At 39.8% G+C, this 12,210-nt stretch overlaps 1 protein-coding gene across 7 annotated transcripts in view; it reads left to right on the top strand.

Moving 5' to 3' along the window:
* Positions 1-12,210, top strand: part of RBFOX1 (RNA binding fox-1 homolog 1) — a 1,110,521-nt gene that overhangs the window by 575,822 nt on the left and 522,489 nt on the right. The gene's annotated exons all lie outside the window — the stretch shown is intronic.

Below are 12,210 nucleotides of genomic sequence, written 5' to 3'. Positions count from 1 at the left end.
TATTATTATGTCTATTGTGCTTTCTGTACTGCTATGCTGTTGATAGCCATGCCTATGGGGCCAACTTTGGTTTTAGGGCATAATATGTTCTATAGAGCAATTTCTTTGGCCATCATTTTTTTCTGTCCCAAAATCCCTTTGGGTCAATGTTTCACATATTTACGTTAATTATGAATAAATGTAATAGTTGCAAAATTCAAGTACTATCAATACGCTGTACAAGATCTTTTTTTTAGCAGTCACCCCTGCTTTTTTCTAGATAAAAGTAGGCTTCTAAAGACTACATTTACTACCCATGTACAATGCTAAATTTATGAGCTTTGATTTGTTTATTTTGATGTGGCTACTAACCATATCTTCGCCCTCAATCCTAATGGATTTCCATTGCTATCTTTTATCACACTTCCAAATGAATGCCCTGAAGAAAAGGCCAATAGCGTCCTCTTATTGGTCATCTCAATTGTTGGCCTGTTGGTGTCTGTCACCCGCAGTAAAAACATCTACTACCAATGTTACAAATCTCATAAATCCTCCAGAAAACTCTGGCTTCAGTCATTCTAAAAGACTTCCATTAACCTTATTCACACTGATAATCCATTAATATAGTAACAACTTGGAAACTGGTATCAGGCAGCCTAATTAGAATGTGTGTGAAATTATTCACTGGAAATAAAAGCCTAGTCAAAATAAGTGCACCTGACTGCCAAAGGTTACACTTCAGTGTTCAGGGCATGCACTAGATTCAGTCATATTCTCTGCACTAAGGAGGATTAGCAACTTCAGAAAATGAGCAGGTCATACACATTAACTTATTTATATAATATTGGATGAAAATTGCAGCTGGTAGATGTTATGGCATAAAAAAAATGCATACAGTATATTACTCTATAGCAATGAGTTGTATTCAAATGTAATACTTGTGTAACTTGAGTAAAAGGTGTCTAACAATAATCTAACCTATACTGTAGTGTATGAGTACTTCTGTTCTATGCAGTGTGCAAGAAGCAAAGTACACTTCATTAAAGTATAACTAAAAACAACATTTTTTTTTTATTATTTACGGATAAAATGGAGAGAAATTACAATACCTGTCAGGTTTTTTTATTACAGTATATGCCTGTTAGGGAGATACGCCCACTCCATTTGTCCTGTTTACCATTATCACCAACAGTGAAAGTGAAGGAAAATCTCAAAGTTTGGGTTGTCACCAGACCAGGAATAAAGGGGAACGCTTCCAATCATAATACTAGTTGTGGTCACCCTTGTGACAACCAGGGTTTTTCTTTCACTTTCTGTTTTTGACAGGAAGTCAAGGGAAATACTCCCAATAAGATAAAGATAGCAAAAACAAAATGATAACCATCACTTACCAAAAAATCTTTAGGTCTACTTTTACCACTTTACCACTAGAGGATTTTGCTGTCTTACGTCTGGGCCACTTTTTGCGATTCGGCATTGTGCGACTTTAACTGACAATTGCACGGTCGTGCGATGCCATACCCAAACGAAATTGACGTCCTTTTTTTCCCACAAACAGAGCTTTCTTTTGGTGGTATTTGATCACCTGTGCAATTTTTACTTTTTGCGATATAAACAAAAAAAGAGCGTTTATTTTGAAAAAATAACAATATTTTTAACATTTTTTTATATGAAATTCCCCCCAAAAAAATGTAAAAATCTAATTTTTTTTACATTTTTGGCCAATTTGTTTTCTGCTACCTATGTTTGGTAAAAAAAATCACAATAAGCGTATTTTGATTGGTTTGCGCAAAAGTTATTGCGTTTACTAACAAAGGGAAAGATTTCTGTCATTTTTGGTGTTTTTTTTTTAACGCGTAATGACGGCGATCTGCAATTTCTTTTGTGGGACTGAGACATTGCGGCGGACAGATCGGACCCTTGACTGACATTTTTGACACTTTTGGGGGTACCAGTGACATTACCGCAGTAATCAGTGCTATATATATATGCACTGTTACTGTAAAAATGACACTGGCAGGGAAGGGGTTAATTTTATTGGAGAGGGAGGGGTTAATGTATGCCTGGTGCTTACTAACGTGTGTGGGGGGGGGGGTGACTGAGTGACACAAGGACAGATCGCATGTTCAGCTATCTGTCACTCCTTGTCACTGAGGAGATCCGCCCGCTCTGTTTACACAAGCGGGCGGATCTCCAAACTAGATTCCCTGACGATCGGGGAAGAGCAGCGGCGATCGCCGCCGCTCCTCCCCTGGCCCGACTCCCGCTGTGACTGAAAACAGAGGGGAATGTCTGGTAGACCTATGTTGCCAGACGATAACGAGCCACTGTGCCGCAGTAGCAGTAGCAGTGGGGAAGTGGTTAATTAACCACTTTACCACTAAGCCTATTTTTGACACTTTTTGTTTACAAGTTTAAATCAGTATTTTTTGCTAGAAAACTACTTAAAACCCCCAAACATTATATATATTTTTTTAGCAAAGACTCTGGAGAATAAAATGTCGGTCATTGCAAAATTTTTTGTCACGTGGTATTTGCGCAGCGGTCTTTAAAACGCCATTTTTTGGGGAAAAAATTTGAAAAATCCCATTTCACTGCATTTAAAAAATACTAAACAGTAAAGTTAGCCCATTTTTTTTTGTATATTGTGAAAGATGATGTCACACCGAGTAAATAGATACCCAACATGTTACGGTTTAAAATTGCGCCCCCCGTGGGATGGCGACAAACTACGGTCAATAGAAATCTCAATCTGCGATGCTTAAAATTTATTTAACGGTTACCAGTTTAGAGTTAGAGTGTAGCTCTTTTTTTTTAATTATTGCCCGCGCTCTGGCGATTGCGGCGATACCTTGCGGCGATGTTTGAACAGCGATTTCATTCGCGGCTTGACTTGCGTATAGGTTTTTTTTGTGCGCGAGCTAACGGTGACGGGGGCGGCTAAATTTTTTATTTTTTTTCCTATTTATTTTTTCTTTTTTTTTAACTTTATTACAGGTTTTTTAAAAAAAAAAATCTGATCACTTTTATTGCTGTCACAAGCAATGTAAACATCCCTTGTGACACCAATATGTAGTGACAGGTACACTTTATGGAGGGATAGAGCGTCTAAAAGACCCTAGACCCCTCCACTACACTTCCCTGTATGCAAAACGCCGAAAACTGCATTTTTGCATACAGCCGTTTTTCAAATATGCCGCCTTTTGCAGCACAGTAACCCGGAAGTGACGTCATGGACGCCGCCTCCGGGTTACGTCATCGGAGACCCGATGGATGCCGTTTCCAGCATTCATTGGGACTTCATCCAGCCGGCGGACGTGCCGGCTGGGTGCTCGGGGCTCCCGGTGGGACGGGAGCCCCGAGCAAAGCCACGGAGGGCGGCGGGAGGGGGGGGAAGTCCCCTCCCGCCCCCCCGGGTAACGATCGAGCAGCTCCCAAGCCGCATCGGTCATTACCGACGGAAAGCCGACCGTCGGCTTCAAACCACGGTACCGGGATGATGCCTCTAGCTAGAGGCATCATCCCGGTATAACCCCTTAAAGTCAGCCGACTTGGTTTTAATTGTAGTTACCTGGTGATCATGGTCTCTGTGACCTAATTTTATGTTTATAGTCTCTTATCAATAAAATAAATTTTTCTAGTTACAATATACCATTGTTGGTTATCCTTATACAACTTCTTGCATGAGGGGTGACCTCCTTGGTTCCCCTTTTATTTTTGGTTTTGTTAAATGTAAAAAAAGCTAAATGAAAAGCAATATTTATTTGCATACACTATATACTGTGAGAAAGGACCATGTTTGGCTAAAGCACTTAATAGAAAAATACATCTCACTCACCTACCACCTCAAGGACAATCACTCTAGTTGGGCAGTCCTTCAGTTGGAGGCACCCAAGTTGTACTATTTGTAAAATCAAAATTGCTGAAGCAAGTTATACTACCAGGGTGCAGCCCTTTGTTTCTTTTCTAGTGGGTTTAATTATGTTTTCAGACTTAAAGAAAACTTCAAACTGAGCCTATGCTAGAACAGAATGCATTAGCAGAAACTACCTTTAATGAAAACTGTGGGATAAACCAATCAGGGAATCTAGCAATTGACATTTTTTTACAGACCTACAACTTCAATATACAGTGGGTACGTAAAGTATTCAGACCCCCTTACATTTTTCACTCTTTGTTATATTGCAGCCATTTGCTAAAATCATTTAAGTTCATTCTTCTTCCTCATGAATGTACACATAGCACCCCATATTGACGGAAAAACACAGAATTGTTGACATTGTTGCAGATTTATTAAAAAAGAAAAACTGAAATATCACATGGTCCTAAGTATTCAGACCCTTTGCTCAGTATTTGGTAGAAGCCCCCTTTTGATCTAATACAGCCAGGAGTCTTTTTGGGAAAGATGCAACAAGTCTTTCACACCTGGATTTGGGGATCCTTTGCCATTCCTCCTTGCAGATCCTCTCCAGTTCTGTCAGGTTGAATGGTAAACGTTGGTGGACAGCCATTTTTAGATCTCTCCAGAGATGCTCAATTGGGTTTAAGTCAGGGCTCTGGCTGGGCCATTCAGGAACAGTCACGGAGTTGTTGTGAAGCCACTCCTTCGTTATTTTAGCTGTGTGCTTAGGGTCATTGTCTTGTTGGAAGGTAAACCTTCGGCCCAGTCTGAGGTCCAGAGCACTCTGGAGAAGGTTTTTGTCCAGGATATCCCTGTACTTGGCCGCATTCATCTTTCCCTCGATTGCAACCAGTCGTCCTGTCCCTGCAGCTGAAAAACACCCCCACAGCATGATGCTGCCACCACCATGCTTCACTGTTGGGACTGTATTGGACAGGTGATGAGCAGTGCCTAGTTTTCTCCACACATACCCCTTAGAATTAAGGCCAAAAAGTTCTATTTTGGTCTCATCAGACCAGAGAATCTTATTTCTCACCATCTTGGAGTCCTTCAGGTGTTTTTTAGCAAACTCCATGCGGGCTTTCATGTGTCTTACACTGAGGAGAGGCTTCCGTCGGGCCACTCTGCCATAAAGCCCCGACTGGTGGAGGGCTGCAGTGATGGTTGACTTTCTACAACTTTCTCCCATCTCCTGACTGCATCTCTGGAGCTCAGCCACAGTGATCTTTGGGTTCTTCTTTACCTCTCTCACCAAGGCTCTTCTCCCCCGATAGCTCAGTTTGGCCGGACGGCCAGCTCTAGGAAGGGTTCTGGTCGTCCCAAACGTCTTCCATTTGAGGATTATGGAGGCCACTGTGCTCTTAGGAACCTTAAGTGCAGCAGAAATCTTTTTGTAACCTTGGCCAGATCTGTGCCTTGCCACAATTCTGTCTCTGAGCTCTTCAGGCAGTTCCTTTGACCTCATGATTCTCATTTGCTCTGACATGCATTGTGATCTGGAAGGTCTTATATAGACAGGTGTGTGGCTTTCCTAATCAAGTCCAATCAGTATAATCAAACACAGCTGGACTCAAATGAAGGTGTAGAACCATCTCAAGGATGATCAGAAGAAATGGAAAGCACCTGAGTTAAATATATGAGTGTCACAGCAAAGGGTCTGAATACTTAGGACCATGTGATATTTCAGTTTTTCTTTTTTAATAAATCTGCAACAATGTCAACAATTTTGTGTTTTTCCGTCAATATGGGGAGCTGTGTGTACATTCATGAGGAAGAAGAATGAACTTAAATGATTTTAGCAAATGGCTGCAATATAACAAAGAGTGAAAAATTTAAGGGGGTCTGAATACTTTCCGTACCCACTGTAAGTATACATGAACCATTTGAGATATGTTACTGTTTCCTGTAAAAGTTATTCCCTTCTTTTAACCTCATGGGTGGTCTAAATTACCAATAGGTAGATTTAGGATGCAGAAAAAAACAGAATTAATCTCAATTTTAACATTAAAAATTATTTTAAAGAATAATTCCAGGAATTCACCCACTTAAACAAAAGTGATGGCTTGTAATGGGTTAAGTGAATTAGTTGTATGTCACCTTTTGAATTTATGGTATGTAACCACTCTACCTGCCCCTCTTCTCCTTTTGCTCAATCACTTAACCCTTTGTATTATGTGAACCCACATACAAAATGAAAGTGTTCTGTGAATGGACAGCAGAGGAGAGGAACATGCAAAGCAACAGCTGTGTGAGAAAGCATCATTGCTTCCTTCAGTGCACTGAGAGTATAACACTTTTTAAAATGTGCGTTTTCCTGGAGTTCTTCTTTAATTTATCAGTCATTAAACCTACTGATTACTTTGACACAATCTTGGATGTTTATTTCACAATAGGTGCTGTTTAACCCTCTTTTGACTAGTTGATAGGGTTCTGAAATGGAATTTGGGGTGAACCCCACACGTTTTTTACATACAGAACAAAGCAGTGATAGTAGTTTTTTTTTTTAAATGTCACTTTTGAGAGTGTGCTTCACATGCAGGTTTAAAACACCCCTACGCATACTCTGTAAAGGAATTTAGTATTTTTAACATTGTCCTATATTCTCCATTAAAAGACCTAAACCCCGCTGAACACTTTTTTTTTTGGTTGTGTTTGTGCTTTGGCAGTGCCCACACACCCATGCTCCTTTTACCTTGCAAATTGGTCTTCAAAAAGGCCAGAAAACACAAAATGTAGCTACCATAGACTTCGGCAGCATTCAAGTGCTATGTTAGGGGTTAGTGGAGAACTGCACTTTGCTTTGTTTACTCATCCCTACTTACAACGCTCTATTATTTAATAGCCTAAGTATTGGAATTGATTGAAAATCGCATTTATTATAAAATTGTAAAGTACAAAAAAGTACAAAAAATATATGACATACAAAACAATTTCAGCTCAAATAATACCTTGATAGTAATAGTAGTTTTTGTCTTTTCATTTTTTTCAAAATGTTAGTAACTATGCTTAAGAGACAACCAAGCTCAATTAAAACATCTAGACATGTGGAGATAATGTTGTCTGTGTAACAAGTCATTTTTTAAACTGTCATGCTGCTGGGGCAAATGAGAAATTAAAATAAAAAGTGTGACTAATTTTGTGCAAGGCACACACTTTCAATGAGGTCTACAAGATCACATTCAATATGAGTCTCATCATGCATTCAATAAGGAAAGGGAAAGTTTTGTAAACCAGGTGACACTTCCTTTAACTACTTTACTAAGGACTGAGCAGCACAGGCAGGCTATACAATGTACCTGTATGTCTCCACTGGTCTTCTAGGTTTGGGCACACATGTGCGGGCCCCCTGTCAAACCCTTCTGCTGTGAATGGACACAACACAAGTTTGGTAAAAGATTTCAGACAATGATTTTGAAATCAGCTGATTGGCCGTGTCCAATCACACACACACAGAGTTCTCTGTGTGCAAAGGAGCAGCAATCTGGCTGTTTCTTCTCCCTGAGAAGCAGGGAGGAAAAACAGCCAAATCAGAAATGAAAAGCAGCACACATTACACATTGTTAGGCACACTTTTTTTTTCCTTGATTCCCCTAGATGTTAACCCTTCGCAGACCGTTTTTTTTAATAGTGCCAGTGTACAGTATTATCACTGATCATTGTATCAATGTCTCTAGCGATGTCAGTGTTAGTTGGTGACCCTCTTAGATAGTGCCTGTTAGCACCAGATTGTCCGCCACCCTATCACAGTCCCACTATAAGTCACTGATTACTGCCATTATAGTATAGCATCTATAGCTATCTATCTATAAATTCCAGTATATTCATCATTGTTTGTAGATGCTATAACTTTTAGTCATGTGCAATTCCTTTCTGTCTGAATTTAAATTTGGACAATTTTTGGGTTATTCTGAGATTTGGATCTATTCAAATTTCTTAATAACAATAGTAATGAATTTCATTAAAATGTGTTTCATGTGTGGAATTCCAAATTTTCAAAATGATTTGAATTTGAATCAGTGGAAAATGTATTGATCGATCCAAATTCTGTGTGAAGAATAGCTGGTTGTTAAGGAGCAGGTCGGGAAGCCGGCAGCCACATCCTTAACAACTGATGACTTCCCCATTGACAGCCGAATGTAAAAAAATGAATGTTGGCACTGAAAAATAAAGAAAAAAAACAGTGTGCCCCCCCATCCATACCAGGCCCATACCATAGGATGTGATAAAGGTTGGCTACTTGCCCACATTTGCAACAGCACAGGGATGATTGGGAAGGAAAGAACTGAGCTAGTTTGAATGGCATGAGATACCATTGTGATATTATTTTTGGGAGATCTCCCAATGATTAATGCATCGTGAAAGGTGTAGGTAGATATAAAAGATTGGAGCCAATCTTCCTCTGAAAATGTTGTTTGTAAGTCCTCTTCCCATTTCATCATAGGGCTAGCTTTGCAGAATGTGGTTTTATTGTGTAAGGTGTTGTAAAAGAGTGATATACCTTTAGGGGTGGATGGTGGAGATTGGTAGTACTGGAGTATCGATGTGGATACTCTCACTGTTGGGATAGGATATTTTCACACAAACTTCTTGATTCAGATATATGAGTACAGTTCATAAGGTGGAAGGTTGTATTGGTAGGATAGTGCAGAGAAAGGTTTAAGAAAGCTGTTCTCTGTAATATACAGTGGGTAGAGCATATTCTAATCGCACCACTTCTGAACAGACATGTATGGGATGAGAATTTCTAGTACTTTGAGTGGTATAGGTAGCGGATGGGAGTGGGGAAATGTATCCATATCATTTTGTATCATTTTCATATAATAGGGAACTCGCTCAACTGTAGGGGTTTCCATGTATCAGCTATGAGGATCGTGGGGAGGTATTGTGTTTTGAGTTGTGCTGACTCAAGATGGACCCAACAGGTATCTGTGTCTGTGTTGAACCATTTTTTAATATATGCCAACTGTGTTGCCAAATAGTAGTCATTTAGGTCGACCATCCTGAACCCATCCACTCTTCTATGTTTGATCAGGTGGGCCCACAAGCATCTAGGGCGTTTGGTTTGCCAAATATAATTTTTATTAATTTTTTTGTCAGTAAAAGAAAAGCTTTATTGAAATCACAATACACAACAATGTGTGAACATCAGAAGGAAAAAACAACAAAAACCAGAGTGTTTTCATAATATAAAGATACAGCTTTAATGTACATCTAATATACATGTATACTGAATGATATACATACAGCACATCAAACAAGGGCGTTACCAATGGATATTTATACAATACAGTACGATATGCCATGTGTCACCAGGACATGTAGAACTATCACCATATACAGGACAGAGTGCAATGCACCATATGCCCTATCTAGACAGGAAACAGTTCAGTACTAAGTCTACTGGGGTTATGCCAGATGTATTTTTCAAGTCTTGGAGTGTCACCCATCTGGGATATCCACTCTCCGACCATAGGAGGGGCTGTGGAGATCCAATGTCTTAGGATCAGTCTGTGAGCCTGAAACAGAGCTCTTGCTATGGCCTGCTTAATAGTTCCATCCATTTGGAGGTCACCCAGAATGCCCAGTTTACATTGTTTGGGATCCTCACTCAATGTGACCTGAAAGACTCTATTAATGGTCTCCACAACCCCCCTCCAGTATATGTACAACTCGTATCTGGGTGGTCTTTAAGAAAGTTATTAAGTAGCAGTCAGTAACACTAAGAAATGAAGCCCTTACATGTGTCAGTTTCAGTCATATTTTTTTAGATGGGAGTGGACAAATGCGTCCCCAGGTCAGTCCCCTGTTGCGCCCGTACCGCATGACGCAGCTGAAATTAGTGGCACTGCATTGAGCAGAGCAGTGAAACATGGCCTATAACTCCAGAAAGGAGCACAGAACATCATTGGAGAACACTTGTCTTAAGTAGATCACACCAAACTGTTCCCACCGTGCCCTATGTGTCAAGTGAGCTAGTCCTGGATGGTGAGCGTTCCCCCATATTGGGCAATATCTGGTAGTGAAACCTGTAACTTGTTGTAGCTGTCTTTTTTTTTTCCAGACTTTTTGCATGAGAGTATACGTGTGATAAAGCTTGTTGGATTTACTAAATGCTAGTGACTCCAGACCACGAATGACATATTTTACTTTTGTTGTATTTAGTAGCAATGTGGCTGTGGGGTCCGAACTGTGTGAACCTTTCTCTCCCATGGGCCGCGCAGCCCATGCTATATGTTGGAGCTAGACAGCTAAATAGTATAGCCAGGGTAGCGCTAGGCCACCTGCCTCTTTAGGTTTGCCAAATATAATTTTTAAGGATGTTAGTGGGAGATTTTAGGTAAGAAAGGAGTATTGGTATGGAGAGTGTATGAAATATATATAGAATTTGTGAAAGTACAATCATTTTGAATGCGGCTAATCTACCTACCCAAGACAGTTCCTGGTATGTTTTTTGGGACAGTTCTTTGCATGGTTTTTCCATTAAGGGTTTTATAGTTTGCCTCTGCTACTGATGAGATGGATGGGGTTAGGGTTATACCTAAGTAGGGAATCCCCTCAGATGCCCACGTGTAGGGGAATTGTGTGATTAGGTGGGTTTTGGTATTTGTTTGTACCCCCAAATCTAAAATGAAGGATTTTGTAAAGTTCACTTTATAATAGGAGATGTCACTGAAAGCGGTCAATGTTTGGAGTACAACGGGCAAGGAGAGTAGTGGTTTAGTTAGGGACAGGATGACATCATCCACGAAAAGGCTTAATATATGGGATCTGCCTTGGAGTTTAAACCCTGAAATGTGTGGAAGTGTGCGAATAGATTCCGCTAACGGTTCAATCATGAGGTTGAAAATAGAAGGGGGTATCCCTGACAGGTCCCATTGGAGATATGGAAGGACTTGGATAAAATACCGTTAGTGAACACTTGAGCTGAGGGATTAGAGTATAGTGCCAGAATGGCAGAAAGTATAGACACCGGGAATCCAAATTTTTTCAAGGTAATTTACATAAATGGCCAGTGGACTCTGTCAAATGCCTTCTCTGAATCAATAGAGAGAAGCAGAAAAGGCATTTTAGACTGCTCAGCGTGGTGGATCACATTTAGGACCCTTCTATTGGCAACAGATGCTTGTCTGTTGTGCATAAAGCCCATTTGGTCTGATTTGATCAAGTGAGATAAATTTGTTGATATATGTCTAGCTAGTAGTTTAGCATAGATTTTAATATCCCTATTGAGAAATTGGATCGGACAAAAATTTGCTGAGGAGTCAAGTGTTTTACCCGGTTTGGGAAGGGTGACTATGTGGGCTTTAGGCATTTCAGTTGGGAAGGAGGTGGAAGTTGAATTTTCTTGAAACATTTTCAAAAGGGTGCAGCCACTATTTTGGCCACTCAGGTATGGCCACCATTTTGGTGAAGTCCAGTGGTCACAGTCAGGAAGAAACCTATCAGTTTCTGCTGTATCGGTACTTCTCTCCTCCTCTGAGGCATCACGTGAAGTCCAGCAGGTATTCAGGTAGTGGATGGTATTGGTGTGAAGGTGAGATGTCTCCTCGATCAGTGGCAATCCCTGGTCCTTGGTGAGAGCGCTGTGCTCACGCGGCCATCAGCTAGGTGGTCGCCACGCCCCCCAGATTTTTTTTTTTAATTGGATATGTTTCATAACAGAAAGAAAAAAAAAACATAATTTTTTTCTTAACATTTTTAATCTTTTTTTCATTTATTTTATAAAATTAAAAAAAAACAGAGGTGATTAAATATCTCTAAAAGACAGCTCTATTTGTGTGAAAAAAATTAAATTAATTTCATTTGTGTACAGGGTTGCATGACCGTGCAATTAAAGTAGCACAGTGCGGAATAGCAAAAATTACCCTGGTCATGAAGGAGATAAAACCTTTTCAGAGCTTAAGTGGTTTACAACAATGTATTTGTAATCTGGCTCAATGCTATGGGATGCAGTTCAAAAAACATACAGTAGATACATGAAGTTCATTTCTCTTAGAGGATTTGTACATGTTTTACACATGCTTCAGTTTGTAACAAGAACTGGCTGCAAACTACAATACATCTAGGGAAAGGTATACACTGCATACTTTTGTCTAACACTGTAGTGCTGCAATTGTGGCTTTCCAATGCTATGCTGGCTACTCTTTTGAGCATAGGTAAAAAAGTAATTTTGATAAAAATTGATGCAATATGATAGAGTATTAATATCCAAATCTGTCCAAATAAGAATCCAAATATACAACAGATAATTATTTGCAGGCAATTGTATAATCTTTTCTAGTGGGAAAATTTTATAAGACATTTCTGGTGCATGAAACAAACAATGATGT

Source organism: Pelophylax lessonae (genome assembly GCF_965119305.1).
Source record: "Pelophylax lessonae genome assembly, chromosome: 6".
NCBI lineage: Eukaryota > Metazoa > Chordata > Amphibia > Anura > Ranidae > Pelophylax > Pelophylax lessonae.
This window is presented reverse-complemented; position numbering and strand designations above follow the sequence as displayed.